The sequence below is a fragment of the Saccopteryx leptura genome, chromosome 7 (assembly GCF_036850995.1).
Source record: "Saccopteryx leptura isolate mSacLep1 chromosome 7, mSacLep1_pri_phased_curated, whole genome shotgun sequence".
NCBI lineage: Eukaryota > Metazoa > Chordata > Mammalia > Chiroptera > Emballonuridae > Saccopteryx > Saccopteryx leptura.
In genome coordinates, this window is record NC_089509.1 from 21,643,768 (window position 1) to 21,661,778 (window position 18,011).

An 18,011-nucleotide genomic window follows, 5' to 3' on the forward strand; every position below is an offset into this window, starting at 1 on the left:
TGTGGAAAAAGGCCCAGATATGCTGGCCCCAGGTCCAATATCTCAGGTTTATCATCACCAAAAGGCATCATTCTCTAGGGCCGAAGAGAAAGCAAACCATCTGCTCAATCCCTAGACCCGACAATTGAAGGAAGCTCTGAGACTTCCTCAAAGCAGCAGGGTTCTGCCGCATTTCCTAAGAATCCCTGGGTTCTCAGGAAAGGCGGAGCCCCTATTTGAAGCACTCAATGGGCCAGAAGAGAAACAAACTCCTAGCCTGGGGCGAAAACAGGAGACAGCAAACCAAGAAATAAAGAGACTGCTCGCCAGTGCCCCAGCACTAGGACTAAATCATGAATTCATTCTCTCGGTCTACAAGAAAGACCATGTAGCACTAGGCATCTTTACCAGACTGTCAGGCCATGGCAGAGCCCAGTGACCTATCTGTCTAAACAGCTCGACCCAGTGCCCACCAGATGGCCCCCTTGCCTCCGGCACTAGCCGCCATGGTGGTGTCAGTTAGAGAGGCTGACAAGCTCACCTTAGGTCAGAACATCCATGTGAAAGTCGCATATGCGGTGACAACCCTGATGAATAGACAGGGGTACTGATGGCTCACTGGCACCAGGATGGCCCGCTATCATGGACTATTGTGCAAAAACCCACAGGTGACACTAGAAACAGTACTCACACTGAACCCAGCCATGTTCTTCCCCACCGAGGTCAGGATGCCAGATTATGACTGTGAGAAAACCATGGATTGAGGTCTACTCAAGCCGACCTGATTTAACAGACACCCCCTTACTGAACCTGAACTGGAGCTGTTCACAGATGGGAATAACTTCATCCCAAATGGGAAACAGAAAGCTGGATATGCAGGGACCACCCGGGACTGGGTCGAGGCAGAAGCATCACCACAGGGATGGTCTGCTCAAAGAGCGGAACTATGGGTACTAATCCAAGCACTATGATATTCAGAGGGGAAGAAGGTCAATGTCTTCACTGAGTTAAATATGCCTTTGCAACCCTATATGTGCATGGGACAATTTATAAGAAAAGAGGACTACTCACGGCTGAGGGTAAAAAAATCAAAACAAAGAAGAAATTCTTCAACTACTGGAAGCAGTCTGGAACTCAAAAGAGTATCTAGCAGTCATACACTGCAAAGGATATAAAAAAGGAACTGACTCAATAAGCTTGGGAAACTGTCTTGCTAACCAAGCAGCAAAGAGGGCCTGCCTTCATGTCGACCATTGTTTGGGCAATAGCAAAGTATTAAAAATCAACTGGAAACTACATGCTACATACCAGCCTCAGAGTTCAGGTAAAGTTGAATGCATGAATCAAACCTTAAAGACTATCCTAAGTTCTGCCAGGAGATAGGCCTTCCTTGGGTAGACATAGTACCCCTCACGTTGGTGCAGGTGCAATGCAATCCTGGACCCACAGGATATTACCCTTTTGAGATTTTATATGGGAGACCCCCATCCATCATTAATAAGCTAAAAGGAGACCCCGACAAGTAGGGGAATTAGGCCTCTCAACCCACTCCAGATGCTAGGAAAAACATTCCCTAAGATAGCCTGGGATGTTCTAGAGAGGGCCCCAACCCACTAGGAAGCCGAACCAACCCCTATTGACCTGCGAACTTAGTATGGGTTATGGATTAGAAAAAGGAACCACTCCCACCTGTTTGGACAGGTCCACATATAGTTGTCTTGAATACTCCGACTGCCATTAAAATTTCAGGTATGGCGTCCTGAATTCACCATATCTGAGTCAAAAGAGCCAACACTGAGGACCTGCCAGAGATAAGGACCGCTCACAGTAACCCCACAAAGCTGTTACAGGTGACACTGAGGACCGTGGAGCCCAAGGAGCAACCAAGACTGTAATGACCTGCCAGCTGCCGTTCCTGATCATTGTGGGGATCCTAACTTTACTTCTAGTCATAAGACCAGCTGCAAGTACTCCAGCAGATTGGAATAGACTAGAGAGACATACTAATAATAGGATGTGTTCTTACTATAAACTATTTTGGAAATTTTCTGTTAAGACAACTCTTTACAAAATTCTAATCAAATTCATCACAGTCAGTCTCACCCTGCCTCTAAGTGCCCCCATGCATTCGGTTCCTAGTGAGTGTTTTCAGACGTGCATAATGATGCCCCATAGACTTCATTAGAGGGCATCAAAGAGGGCATCAAATAATATGGCTATGACTCCATGATGACAAAGCAAAATGTTTCACTTTGATATGGCTCTTACTGCTTCTTTGTTCTGCTTTTACTAATTCCACCATTTTAGCTTCTGTAAACCTGCTTCCACATTCCACATAGCTTGTAATCCTGCCCAACCATGTGACCTTAAAACCCCGAAGACGCTGCCAGTCTGAGCTCAGACTTTGGAGAATTAACTCCTTTGAGCCCTTGGGTGTATTAAACCATTCTCTAACTCTCTGAATGTCATTTGGCTTTCTGAGTTCCATTTCAGTTCATGAGTTTTTGAAATTATAAAAAGGACCTCTGATACCAGATTGAAGTAATATGCTTAATACAAACTCTCAGAAAAGATCTAACTCTAAGAAAGAATTCTAGCTTTGTTAGAAAACAAGATTCTTTGAGGGATTATGAAAAGATGGTGACCTATACATAAAGGTCATTCAATATATTTGTCAGTTCTTTGAGGATGGTTTTCTAAAAGTATGACTGCTGGGTCAAAAGTAAATACATGTGAAATTTTACTAGATATTGCAAATTGTACTCCATAGCTATAGAAGTGACTGATCTGCTTTCCCAGTCCCAAAATATAGCATGAACTGAAACTTGGATTTTTATCAATCTGAGATTTAGAAAAGTTGAAATATTTGCTCAAGTTCCCACAATTGGAATTATTACTTCCATTGTTTTTTGTAGTATATGGAAATACATTTAATTTTTTCTATGTGAGCCCTGTACCTGACCTTACATAACTCATTTACAATTTATCATTTCTAGTAGTTTTGTATGTAGATTCATTAGAATTTATATGATAATGTTATATGCAAATAAAGACAATTTTACCTCTTCCTTTCCAGTTTGACACCTTATATATTTTTCTTTTCCTGTGTGCCTGTCCTAGCTAGAGCCTTTGGTACAATAGAGTGGCAAGGCAGACATCTTGCCTTACTTCTGATGGTGGAGGGAGAGTCTTCAGTATTTCACCCTAGTGTTTAATGTTAGCTATAGATTTTTTGGAGATTAATAGCTGGCATCTGGAGACATTGATAATTCTAAGGTCAGAGGTTTCTTTTGGCTCTAGGAGTATGTGACTCCTCCTACTTGAGATTAGCCTCCTACTTGATAATGAACATCCAATCAGAAAGCTGTTATTTATGCTAATTTGAAGCTGGCACTGTGGTAGGCACTGTGAGGGAAGAATATTAGACTGTTTTATTCCAGCGACAGTGTCAGAGGTGGACATCAGAATGGATGGTAATTATGTTCTAAAAATTGGTAGAAGCTCAAATGTTTGTAAAATTACACTCTAACTTCTATTTCTTGAAACCATAGGGAGCAAAAACCCTTTGCTACAATAACTTCAAATCACAAGATACTTAATCTAGTTTAATATGTAATTGATTCTGAATGTATCTGAGATTTGCATGTTTAATTATTCTTTTGGCAACAAGGCTATAAAAATGCTTGAGCACATAAGCCTACAGAATGATTGCTGTTGGAATGTGTACTGCACCAAAGTTTGTTATGCTTCATATCACCCCTGGGTGGCAGTTCAAAATGAAACTTTGAGGGTGTGGGGTGGAGGGGAAAACACAGACATGCATATATGCACACACACCTGTGATCTAAAACCAAGAATCTAAGTAATAGGCAACTCTGAGATTATTTCTACTGGGCCAAGAATTATGGAACTCAGAGCCAGATGGCTCTAAAGACCTCAGTGTTAGCTGACCTCTGAAGGAATCAGTAAGCTTGTGAGTGCTAGAGAAAGGATTTAGCAGGTCTCATTTCAGAGAGACTAGGAAGGGGTGTAACAAACATTAAATTTCAGACAAAAACTAATGGCACCTAAATTTCCAATTGTCTCCACATAGTCAAAAGCACTTACTAGGATAAAAAGACATTAAATTGGAAATGTTAAGACAAGAGGGTCTGATTATAAAGAAACTTATTTTTTTCCCTCCCACTGTCCATTTAAATTGTGTGTGAGAGAGAGAAGGAGGAGGAGGCAGAAAAAGAGAAAAAGTAGGGGAGAGAGGGAGGGCTTTATTTAAGAAACTGATTGTGGAGGCTAGTAAGTCCACAATCCATAGGACAAGCCAGCAGGCTGAAATATAGAATTGACCGTAGAGTCTGAAATCCTCAGAGTAGGCAAGCATGGTCAAAATTGAGGCAGGGCTTCTATAATGCAATTTTGATGACAAAATTCTTTTTCTTTATGAAACCTGTCTTTTGCTCTTAAGGCTTTCAATAGAGTAGATAGGTTTAAGACTAAAGCTACAAAGACTGAACATCATGTTGCAATGACACAGAGGCCTGGTTTACTTCAAGTTGACCTTCACTTTGAGCATGTAGCTCTTTGGAATCACAGCTTATGGTAGATAACCTTTCCTCTAACCTCCCCGCCCCCCAGCTATTGTCAGACCTAGGCTTTGATTTTTCTCCCACTTGTCCCCAAACTATCAAACTAAATTTAGGAGAAATGTAAATACAGGTCAAAAGCACTTTTGGTGTTCCTTTATGTTCCTCTTGTGCACATAAAAACATTTTGTTTAGGACTTTAAATTACTTTTTTTTCACAAAGAAATTATTTGAATAATCTAGTTTAACATCATTTCTTTCCTGACTAGGTAGTGGTGCAGTGGATAGAGCATAGGAACTGGGACACAGAGGATCCAAGTTTGAAACCCTGAGGTCACCAGCTTGAGCGCGGGTTCTTCTGGTTTGAGCAAGGCTCACCACCTTGAACCCAAAGTCGGTGGCTTGATCAAAGGGTCATTTGGTCTGCTGTAGCCCCCTGGTCAAGGCACATATGAGAAAGCAATCAATGAACAACTAAGGTGCCGCAACGAAGAATTGATGCTTCTCATCACTCTCTCTTCCTGTCTGTATGTTCCTATCTGCCCTATCTGTCCCTCTCTCTGTCTCTCCTGTCTCTCTCTGTCTCTGTCACTCACAAAAAAAAGAAAGGAAAAAGAAAAAAATATTTCTCAAAGCTAAATTTGAAATTTTCCAATTTTCTAATATAACATACAACCTTCAAACAAAACTACCTATTTATCAAAATATAAAGTATTAACAACTGCTGAAAAAAGTTAAATATTCTAACTAAAAATTTCCTTAAATTTTTCTACAGAATGACAGTATATGTATGGTGAAAGAAGAAAAGGAGGAGAGTGATTTGTGGCCATATAAATTTTGAAAGTGTTTTAATAAGCATTTTGGGGGCAGGATTTGTCTGACCTTTGTCTAATATGCATACTCATGTAAAGGGGAGGTATATATATTGCTGTGCTTTTTGAATAAGGACCAGTGTTCCACAGCATGCACTTTAGAAAAGTTACTAAAAATTAATAGCAACAGAGTTTGGACTATGTAGCCATATATGTTTATGATAACTTACTTTTCCTAATTTTTATGTGTCTAATTTTGCCAAAGTTTCACAAATAAATAATATTTCTCCTCTTATAAGACCATTTGGCATCTTTCTATAAATTGCAAAATACTTGTTAAAAGATCAAAAGGCTAATAATAACTCTTTTTATTGGCTCTACACTGATATTTCTCTGCTTTCAGGTGGCATTTAAGAACTCTAAAAAATCCTGAGTAAATATGTTTTTGAGATAAATATTGACATACAGGATCTATTAATGATTTTCTTACAAGTCCCTCTGGATTCTATCAGGATCCCTACTTTCATACTCAGTTCTCTTCAAGGTGGTGATAACACACAAATATATATTAGCTGTAGGTGAGAAAATTGTATGGAAATTCTGAGTTTAAAGAAGATAAATGTGAAGAGTTTAAAAAAATCAATCAAATGTTTGTAAATTGAATTCTAAGAAAAATTTGTGCCTGACATGTGGTGGTGCAGTAAGTAAAGCATTTAACACGGAATATGCTTAGGTCACCAGTTGGAAACCCTGGGATTGCCCTGTCAAGGCACGTATGGGAAGCAACTACTATGAGTTGATGCTTCCCGCTCCTCCCATCCCCCTTTCTCTCATTCTCTTTGTCTCTCTCCACTCTCTCTAAAATCAATTAATAAAATCTTTAAAAAGACTTGTGAATCATTTGGGTTGAAAATGTGGCCCCACGTCACTCTGTACCTGCCAGCATTAGCCCTGAGTCTTCTCACTAGCACTCTTGACACTTTGTCATTCATTATAAATTCCTACTATCATAGACAAGAGATTTAATTTTAATTAGTTTGCACTTGTGTAGGATTTATTACAGAATAAATGTCCTTGTGGTTGGGATGATGGATGAATTTCTCAGATAATAATGATGATTACTACCAAAAGAGCAGCAAGGCTCCCCTCATCTCCTCCCATTCTCCTAATTTAGAACATCAAATAAGTTTAAGTTCCTCATCTCATTTGCAATTATTTTCTTAAATTGCATTATATTAGAAGAGAAAACACAAGTTATTGATATTTATCTTACCTAACCCTGGATTACCTTTCAAAATGAGGATAATCAGCAAGCTGTGGAAAATGGTTCTTATATTTATAGCACCATGGTAACCAACTTCAGTAATATCAAAGATAAATTTAAATTTGTGTTCTTTTTCTTGATTCAGACAATTTTCCTCATGATATGAAAACTCAGATGAAATTACATGGCTTGATTACTTTTTAAAGTGATTTTTGAGTTCTCTAGTTACTTATTGGTTCCTCAGAATCACTTATTCACATTTATAAAGTGCTATATCTAATTGGCAAATCTATTTCACTTACACTTTTTAAATTGTCCTATTGTTGATCAGATTGTGTTTGACAGCACCAGACTCTATTATACAAAGTAATTTAGTTATGAATAAGATTTCAGGTTTCCTAAAGCTATTTTTCAATTATACATGACAACTTGAGCAGCAAACAGCCATTGTAGAGACTAGAGACACCATAATCCTTTTCCATGTTATAAGATCGATCTATATTTTGTATAAATACGTATTCCAGCAACAGGCTAAAACTTGATTTGCTGTCTCATAGTTTACACCCAAGACAAGATCAATTTTTTTGGGGGGGGGGAATTTTTTTTAATGGGGTGACATTGATAAATCAGGGCACATATGTTCAGAGAAAACATCTATACGTTATTTTGACATTTGATTATGCTGCATTCCCATCACCCAAAGTCCAATTGTCTTCCATCAACCTTTAAATGGTTTTCTTTGTGCCCCTCTCCTCCCTCAACCCCCTCCTTCTCTTCCCCCCACCCCATAACCCCCACGCTCTTGTCCATATCTCTGAGTCTCATTTTTATGTCCCACCTATGTATGGAATCATATAGTTCTTATTTTTTTCTGATTTACTTATTTCACTCAGTATAATGTTATCAAGGTCCAACCATGTTGTTGTAAATGATCGGATGTCATCGTTTTTTATGGCTGAGTAGTATTCCATAGTATATATGTACCAAAGCTTTTTAATCCACTCGTCCACAGACAAACATTTGGGCTGTTTCCAGATCTTTGCTATTGTGAACAATGCTGCCATGAACATGGAGGTGTATTTCTTTTTCTCAAACAGTGCTATGGTGTTCATGGGGTATATTCCTAAAAGTGGTATAGCTGGGCCAAAAAGCAGTTTGACTTTTAATTTCCTGAGGAATCTCCATATTGTTTTCCACAGTGGCTGCACTAGTCTGCATTCCCTCCAGCAGTGCAGGAGGGTTCCCTTTTCTCCACATCCTCGCCAGCACTTATTCTGTGTAGTTTTGTTGATGAGCGCCATTTTGACTGGTGTGAGGTGATGTCTCAGTGTGGTTTTAATTTGCATTTCTCTAATGATTAGTGATGTTGAGCATTTTTTTCATAAGCCTATTGGCCATCTGTATGTCCTCTTTGGTGAAGTGTCGATTCATTTCTTTTGCCCATTTTTTGATTGCATTGTCTTCCTGGTATTGAGTTATACAAGTTCTTTATAAATTTTAGTTATTAACCCCTTATTAGACGTATTGTCAAATATATTCTCCCATTGTGTAGTTTGTCTTTTTATTCACTTCTTATTGTATTTAGCTGTGCAGAAGCTTTTTAGTCTGATATAGTCCCATTTGTTTATCCTGTCTTTTATTTCACTTGCCCGTGGAGATAAATCAGCAAATATAATTCTGCGAGAGATGTCAGAGAGCTTACTGCCTATGTTTTCTTCTAAGATGCTTATGGTTTTACTGCTTACATTTAAGGCTTTTATCTTTTTTGAGTTTATTTTTGTGAATGGTATAAGTTGGTGGTCTAGTTTCGTTTTTTTGCAGGTAGCTGTCCAATTTTCCCAACACCATTTGTTGAAGAGGCTTTCTTTACTCCAATGTATGCTCTTACCTCCTTTGTCAAATATCAGTTGTCCATAAAATTGTGGGTTTATTTCTGGGGTCTCAGTTCTGTTCCATTGATCTATATACCTGTTCTTATGCTAGTACCAGGCTCTTTTGAGTACAATGGCCTTGTAGTATAACATGATATCCAGAAGAGTGATACCTCCCACTTTATTCTTCCTTTTCTTTTTTTTTTTTTTTTATAATTTTTATTTATTTATTTATTCATTTTAGAGGGGGGAGAGAGAGAGAGAAAGAGAGAGAGAGAGAGAAGGGGGAGGAGCAGGAAGCATCAACTCCCATATGTGCCTTGACCAGGCAAGCCAGGGTTTTGAACCGGCAACCTCAGTGTTTCCAGGTTGACGCCTTATCCACTGCGCCACCACAGGTCAGGCATTCTTCCTTTTCAAGATTGATGAGGCTATTTGTGTTCTCTTTTGGTTCTATATAAATTTTTGGAATATGTGTTCTATATCTTTAAGGTAAGTCATTGGTATTTTAATTGAAATTGCATTGAATTTATAAATTGCTTTGGGTAATATAGACATTTTAATGATGTTTATTCTTCCTAACCATGAGCACGGTATATGCTTCCACATGTTTGTATCTTCACTGATTTTTTTAATCAATGTTTTATAATTTTCCGAGTACAAGTCTTTAATCTTCCTGGTTAAATTTATTCCTAGGTACTTTATTTTTTTGGTTGCAATGGTAAAGAGGATTGCTTCCTTAATTTCTCTTTCAGGCAGTTCATTGTTTGTATGTAAAAATGCCTCTGATTTCTGAGTTTTAATTTTATATCCTGCCACCTTGCAAAATTCATTTATCAGGTCTAGTAGTTTTTTGACTTAGACTTTAAGGTTTTCTATATACAATATCATATCATTTGCAAATAATGAAATTTTTAGTTCTTCTTTTCCAATTTGGATGCCTTTTATTCCTTTTTTTTTTTTTTTTTTTTTTTTTTTTTTTTTGTCTGATTGCTGTGGCTAGGACTTTTAGAACTATGTTCAATAAGAGTGCTGGAAGGGGGCACCCCGGCCTTGTTCCTGATCTTAAGGGGATTGCTTTTAATTTTTGCCCATTGAGTATAATGTTGGCTGTGGGTTTATCATAGATGGCCTTTACATGTTGAAGTATGTTCCCTGTATTCCCACTTGGCTGAGAGTTTTGATCATGAATGGGTGCTGGATTTTATCAAATGCTTTTTCTGCATCTATTGAAATTATCATGTGATTTTTCTCTTTCCTTTTCTTTATGTGATGAAACACATTGATTGATTAGCGAATATTATACCAGCCTTGCCTCCCAAGAATAAATCCCACTTGATCATGGTATATGATGTTTTTCATATATTGCTGGATCTGGTTTGCTAATATTTTGTTTAGGATTTTAGTATCTAAATTCATCAGGGATATTGGCCTATAATTTTCTTTCTTTATGTTGTCTTTGCCTGGTTTTGGAATCAGACTTATACTCGCCTCATAAAAGGAGCTTGGAAGTCTTCCTTCCTCTTGAATTTTTTGAAATAGCTTGAGAAGGATAGGAGTTAATTTTTCTTTGAATATTTGGTAGAATTCACTTGTGAAGCCATCAGGCCCAGGACTTTTCTTTGTTGGGAGTTTTTGATAACTGTTTCAATCTCATTTGTTGTAATTGTTCTGTTTAGGTTTTCTGATTTTTCCAGATTGATTTTTGGAAGATTATATGTTTCAAGAAATTTGTCCATTTCATCTAGGTTGTCTAGTTTTTTTGGCGTACAGTTCTTCATAGTATTTTCTTACAATATTTTATATTTCTGTTGTGTCAGTTATTATTTTTCCACTCTCATTTCTAATTTTATTTGAGTCCTCTCTCTTTCTTTCTTGGTGAGTCTAGTTAAAGGTTCATCAATCTTGTTTACCTTTTCAAAGAACCAGCTCCTGGTTTCATTGATCCCTGTATTGTTTCTTTAGCCTCTATGTCATTTATTTCTGCTCTGATCTTTATTATTTTTTCCTTCTACTACCTCTGGGCTTTACCTGTTGTTCTTTTCCTAGTTCTTTTAGATGCAGGGTCAAGTTGTTTATTTAAGCTTTTTCTAGCTTCTTGAGGTATGCCTGTAATGCTATGAACATCCCTCTAAGGACTGCTTTTGCTGTGTCCCATAAATTTTGAGTTGATGTATACTCATTATCGTTCATTTGTAGGAATTTTTTAATTTCTTCTTTGATCTCATTGTTAACCCATTCATTATTTAATAACATGCTATTTAGTTTCCAAGTGTTTGAGTATTTTTTAGTTGTTCTGTTGTGGTTGATTTCTAGTTTCATGCCATTGTGATCAGAGAAAGTGCTCGATATGATTTTAATTTTCTTAAATTTGTTGAGACCACTTTTGTGCCCTAACATGTGGTCTATCCTAGAGAATGTATCATGAGCACTTGAAAAGAATGTATATTCTGCTGCTTTAGGGTGAAAGGTTCTGAAAGTACCTATTAAATTGAGTTGATCTAATATGTCCTTTAAGTCTGCTGTTTCTTTGTTAATTTTCTTTCGTGAGATGTATCTAGTGATGTTAGTGGGGTATTGAAATTCCATACTATTATAGTATTGCCGTTGATCTTGCCCTTTAAATCCATCAAAGTCTGCTTTATATATTTAGGTGCTCCTCTATTAGGTGCATAGATATTTATAATGGTTATATCTTCCTGTTGTATTGCTCCCTTTATCATTATGTAGTGACCTTTTCTATCTCTTACTATAGTCTTTGTTTTAAAGTCCATTTTATCTGATATAAGTATTGTTACCCAGCTTTTTTTTCATTTCCATTTGTGTGAAATATTTTTTTTCCATCCTTTTATCTTCAGTCTGTGTGCCTCTTTTGATTTAAGGTGTGTCTCTTGCAGACAGCATATGTATGAGTCCTGTTTTCTTATCTACACAGCTACTCTATGTCTCTTGATTAGATCATTTAATCCATTTACATTTAAGGTTATTATTGATATGTAATTGTTTGTTGCCATTTTATTCTTTAAAACTGTATTCCTCTTTTGCTATATTCTTTTTCTCTTTTGATCTCATTTACAACAGGTCCCTTAGCATTTCTTGCAGCCATTGTTTGGTTGTAGTGAATTCCTTGAGTTTTTTTTTTTTTTTTTTGGTCTGGAAAGCTTTTTATTTATTCTTCAATTTTAAACGATAGCCTTGCTGGATAAAGTAGTCTTGGTAGTAGGCTCTTGTTCTGCATTACTTTGAATATTTCTTGCCATTCCCTTCTGGCCTTAAGTGTTTCCGTTGAGAAGTTAGAAGTCATCCTTATGGGGGCTCCTTTGTAGGTGATAGTCTTTTTTTCTCTAGCAGCTTTTAATGTTTTCTCTTTATCACTTAGCTTTGGTATTTTAATTATGATGTGCCTTGGTGTTGATTTCATTGCGTTTCTCTTTAATGAAGTTCTCTGTGCTTCTTAAACTTGTGAGATGTTTTCCTGCCTTAAATGAGGGAAGTTTTCCGCTATAATATGTTTGAAGAAAGTTTCTATCCCTTGTTCTTTCTCTTCTTCTTCAGGAACCCGTATGATGCGGATGTTATTTCTCTTCATGTTGTCACAGAGCTCTCTTAGAGTTTCCTCAGACTTTTTGAGTCTCTTTTCTTGTTTCTGCTCTGCTTCCATGCCTTTATTTATCTTGCCCTCTAACTCGCTGATTCGATTCTCAGTTTCATCCATCCTGCTTTTAATTTCTTCCATTGTGTTCTTCATTTCTGATATTGTATTTGTCATTTCTTACTGATTCTTTTTTATTATTTTAATGTCTTTTTTTTTTATATTTGCTAACTCTTTATTTAGGTGTTCACAATGACCATCTATTGCTATTCTAAGATTTTTGAGCATCCTAACAATTGTTATTTTAAACTCTGCATCTGGTCATTTGGTTATATCTAACTCATTTAGGTCCCTTTCTGGGGATTTCTCTTGATTCATTTGTGTTTCATTTTTCTGCTTTATAATTTTGTCTGTGTAAAAGAAGGCTTTGGCCACTGGAGTCCACTGGATGTGGCCTCTGTGTTCCCTTTTCAGGTGGTATGTCTCCAGGCCTGCCATCCCCTCTGCTGTTGCTGCCTATGGTGTTTGGGTATGGGCGTTGCTGGTGCCTGCATACTGGGGCTGTTGCTGTGGTTTCTGCCTCTCCTTCACGGGCATGGCTGTGATCATGTGCTCAGTGTACAAGTCTCGGTGGCCTTGGCTTTCGCCCCACCCCCGCGGGTGGCATTATATTTGGCCCTGAGGGCAGGGGTGAGCACCTCTGCTCAGCTATAGGTCTCTGCCTGATTCCATGCTTTTGCCCTGCCCCTGCAGAAAGAGCCTGCTTGTAGGTTGGCTGCAAGCCTTGGCTCTACAGGCTGGATGGAACTGTGTGCCCATGCTCAGTAGTGGGACTCCACCTGTTCTGGGCTTTTGGCTCCATCCCCACAGGAGGAGCCAGCTCCCAAGTCAGGCCACATGCCTTGGTTCCACGGGCAGGGCACTGCTGTGCTCCTGTGCCCTTGCTCAAGGGCGGGTCTCCACCCCTTCTGGGGCTCCTGCCCTTCCCACACATGCTGGATTGCAGGTGGCCCACAGCTGGGCTTGACCACTTTTGCACGTCCCCTCCTCCCCAGCTGGGCAAGACTGAGCTCACACCTGGGCTTCAGTGGTGGCCAGCCAGCTTCCACCTTTGCCGACAGAACCACGCTTCCATGTCCTGCTGCCGCCCACCCTCCGGCAAGCCCTCTGCTGTGTGGGTGGGGGCACTGCAGCTCAGACCCTATGACTCACTATGTAGCCCCAGAAGCTCCCTCCTTCTAAGCGACTCCGCTCTGAGTGCCATGGGAGAGCTTATTTGGCTGGTGTCCTGCTTCCCTTTGCTGGTATTGCTGTTTCCAGGGGAAATATTCACTTCAGATTTGGGGAGTGACTCGTCCCAGAGGTTAGGGTGGCTGTCTCTCAAAATGTTTCTCCCTGTGCCTCCAAGATTACACTCTCTTCCTCCTACTCCAGTCTTCTCCTCTCTCCCTGTCCCCTGGAGCCCCAGGTGAGTGGTTGTAAGAGAGGTTTTCTGTGTGGTCCCCTTAAGAAGAATCCTGGGTCTGCGAAATCAGTCTCTTTCTCACAAATAGTATCCTGTCTTGTTTTCAGCTAAATCTTGTCCATACACCTCTTCTAGGCTCTGGGTCTGCAGGCTGGGGCTTTGTTCCTGGGACTCAGGACCCTCCCCTCTCTGCTAAACTCACTTTACGCCATGCAAATCTCTCCCAGCTGCCGTTCCCTTGGGGGAGCTGGGCAGCCCTCTCTGCATTTCCGTTTTTCCTACCAGTCTCAGTGTGGCTTCATCAGTGTTCCTTGGTTGAAGAGTCCTCTTAGTTTAGTCCAAAGTTGGTTTTTCCAGATGATGGTTCTTAAAATTAGTTTGTAAAAAAAAAAAAAAAAATTAGTTTGTAATCCACTTTGGTTCTGGGAGGTGGAAGTTGGTACATACACATACTCCATCGCCATCTTGTCTTCTCTACGGCAAGCTCAATTTAGTAGCCAAACAGTAATAATAAAAAGTCGATAGATAAGAAAAGCTATAAAATTTGATTATTTGATTGTAGAATCAAAGAGTTAAAAGAGACAACAATGATAATCTAGTACAACATCTAAATAAGGCAAATATCTCCTGTGCCATGTAACCTGATAAAGGCTAGTCATTTTTCATCTAAACAAGTTCAATAATATAAAAACATCACTTATTAATAGAGAGCCCTTTACATTTCAAAGCATCAGAGATATATTACATCCTCATGCTTAAGCTTCTAGCCTATAGAGCCAGACTGTGCAAGTTCAAATCTCATTTTCGCTGGTCCTGACTGGGAAGCTTGGCTCACCCCATAACATCCTTATACTGCCATTTTATGAGGTGTAAAGTGGATGTCTATAAAAATTAAATTAGTTAATATGCACAAAGACACAGTTAATAATATATAAACACACAGAGTAGCTATTTGCATGAAATCAATATTTTTTAAGAAAATTATTTTGTATATTAAACCAAATCTATCTCCCAGTCTCTTCCACTTACAGATTCTAGCTCTGACTCTATAACTACACTGTACAAAACAGACCCTTCTTCTACATTTCCAGTCTTGGTCTTTCAGGCTTTCTTTTCTTCAGGTGGAAAGTCACCAGGTCTCTAATGTACATGAAATACCGTCTTCAAGTCCGCAAGGCTTAGGCTAAGGTGTACATATCTGCTTACTCACTGTACTCTATACTGATTTCTGAAAAATGTGTTTTTCAGATATAATTGACATATTCATTTTAGGTATACAACATAATGATTCAATATTTATAGTGTGTGTGTGTGTGTGTGTGTGTGTGTGTGTGTGTGTAGTGAAATGATCATCCCAATAAGTTTGCTTAACATCCATCTCTCCACACAGTGACATTTTTCCTTGTGACGAGCACTTAAAAGTTACTCTTTACCAACTTAGAAATACATAGTACAGTATTGTTAACTATAGTCATCATGCTGTATACTACTTCCTCAAGACTTATTTATTTTATAACTGGAAGTTTACATTTTTGACTCCATTCACCCATTTTGCCCCCCCATCCCTCCCTGCACATCTGGCAACCTCTAATCTGTGCACTGTATGTACGAGCATGCTTGCTAGTTTGTTTGTCTGCTTCCACATGTAAGATCATACAGTACTTGTTTTCCTCTGTCTGACTTCCCTCGCTCAGCACATTGTCCTTTGGGTCTGTCCATGTTGTCAGGAACAGCAAGGTTTCTTTCCAGCAGCATTTTGGCTCTTCATATCTCTGTCTGGTTCAGTCTTCTCGTCTCCTTCCAGCCTTCTCCTTGTCCACAGGGGTAACCCAGAAGACCTACAAAGTGTCCACCTCTGCCCGCCCACACCTGGCCTTCTGCAGTTGCTAGTACTAGAGCGCCCAGCAATCGCATCAAATCATCCGTCTTGTCCCAGGTGGGTGGTGACTCCTGGATTGGCCTGGGTGCCAGCATGAATATGACCTGGGGTTACAGGGGGGCTGGGAGTATGGGAGTGTCTCGAACCAGCATGACAAATAACTGCAGGTCTCAGGTGGGAACAGGGGAGGATTAGAAAATAAACACAGAAAGAAAAAAGATGGGATTAGGAGGTTTTATGGTGGCTGATGGCCTACCAAAAGTGCCTGCACTTCCAAAAGCTTTATTTTTATAGTGTGAAGCAAAGTCATTTGCAAATCAAAGAGGGCTCAGATACAAAGTCACATTTCCAAGGCAAACTAAGAATTCTCCTCAGAGCCCCCCCTACCATGTATAACATCTTAACTTCACAAAACAAAGGGTAAAAGAAAACTGCCTCTAATCTCTCCAAGGGACATGGGGGATGGGACAAGTGGAAACACAGCTAACACAGAGGTGTGGAGAAGGGCATGTAAATTGCCTTTACCAACTTAAAGGAACAGTCAGAGGTTGTGGGGAAGAGCTTAGTCTTTAGCAACTTAATCAAGCAAGTAAGGAGGGGGATGGGCAGCAAGGATACTGTCAGCTTACTGCCAGTCCCCCACACCTCTGTCCCCCAAAAATCTAAACCACAAGGTCCCTGTCAGCTTGCAGTCTCCAACAGGGGAGCATCACAGCTGTTCAAGTGAACCAGAGCCGGCTGGGCCCCCTGAAGCTGGGGGTGAATCCCAACATCCAGCATGGCAACCAAGAGATGGAGCAGATACAGAGCCTCAACAACAAGTCTGCTTCCTTCATCGATAAGGTGCAGAGCCTGGAGCAGTAGAATAAGATTCTGGAGACCAATGGAATCTCCTGCAACAGCAGAAGACAACTTGCAGTAATATGGACAACATGTTCAAAAGCTACTTCAACTATCTTTGATGGCAGCTGGACATGCTGACCCAGGAGAAACTGAGGCTGGAGGCAGTTTGGCAACGTGCAGAGGCTGGTGGAGGACTTGAAGAATAAGTATGAGGATAAGTTCAACAAGCACACAGAGATGGAGAATAAATTTGTCCTGACTAAGAAGGATGTGGGTGAACCTTATGTGACCAAAGTAGAGCTGGATCCCCCCCCCCTGGAAGGGCTGACTAATGAGATCAATTTTTACAAGCAGCTGTGAGAAGAAGGGCTCACACACTGCAGTCCCAGATCTCTGACACATCCATGGTGCTGTCCCTGGACCACAGAGCTACTCCATGGGTCTGGATGGCATCATTGCCAAGGTCAATGCCCAGTACCAGGAGCTTGCCAACTGCAGCCATTTGAGACCAAGTACCAGATCAAGTATGAGGAGCTTCAGATGTTGGGTAGGAAGCCACAGGGCAGAGTGGGATTTATGAGATGAACTGGAACATCAGCCAACTCCATACTGAGGGCACAAAGGCCAGAGGGCTTCTCTGGAGGCCACCATTGCTGATGTTGAGCAACGTGGGAAGCTGGCCACCAACTATCCATCAGGCCAAGATGGCAGAGCTGGAAGCACTCTGAGAACTGCCATGTGGGAAGCAGCCGGCAGCTGAGTGAGTGCTAGGAGCTCGGGACATCAAGCTGGCCTTGCACGTGGTGATTGCCACCTACTGTAAGCTGCTGGAAGGTAAGGAGAACCAATGGAGTCTGGGATGGAGAACATGAGTATCCATGCCAAGACCACCAGCAGCTACTCAGGAGGGCTGAGCCCAAACCTCAACTGTAGCTTGGGCTTCCAGGCCAACTTGGGTTCCAGCAGAGACTCTGGTTCCTTCTGCCTTGCCAACAACAGCTCCTCCAACATGGTGGTTGTGGAGATTGAGACCCGTAATGGGAAGCAGGTGTCTGAGTCATTTGGAGTCTTCCCCAAGTGAAGGACTGCTGCAGTCCTGCCTAGCCTCTGAGCCACGGGGGGAAGGAGCTGGGTGGAGGAGCAGTGGCCACAAGGAAGCCACCCTTGAGGTGGGAGACTCTGCTGCCTGGGGGTGCCTCTTACTCATGCTTCCAACTAACAGCAAATCAAGTGTGTTTTTTCAAAACAAGGTCTCCATTGGCTCTGAAAAAAAAATCTTTCTTTTTTTATGGTTGAATAATATACCAATTTATATATATAATATATATAATATATATATATGAACAAACCATATTCTTTTTATTCATCCATCCACAGACACTTAAGTTGTTTTCATGTCTTGCTTACTGTAAAAATGTTGCAATGAGCATGGGGGCCACAATAATTTTTTTAAAGATCCTCATCATATATTATATTCTTCACAAAATTCACATCTTAATTTTAAAAAATGTTTAACTACTAAAATTAGTCTGAGGACATATGCCACATGCCAAGTGAATACGCACACATACCCACACATATGACCATTATTGCCTGTGGAGGTCTAGCCAGAGAGCCAGTACACGTTTCTGGAACACCATTTTCCCTGGCAGAGCTTTCTAAGGCTTAGGAATAGCAATTGAGTTAAAAAAAGAAAAGTAATACTTAGTCATCATTTCACTTTCAG

The 18,011-nt window shown here is 40.0% G+C and overlaps 1 pseudogene; it reads left to right on the forward strand.

Annotated features, from left to right (window-relative positions):
• Nucleotides 1-485: 485 nt before the first annotated feature.
• Nucleotides 486-17,366, forward strand: LOC136378969 (keratin, type II cytoskeletal 8 pseudogene; annotated as a pseudogene).
• Nucleotides 17,367-18,011: the final 645 nt, after the last annotated feature.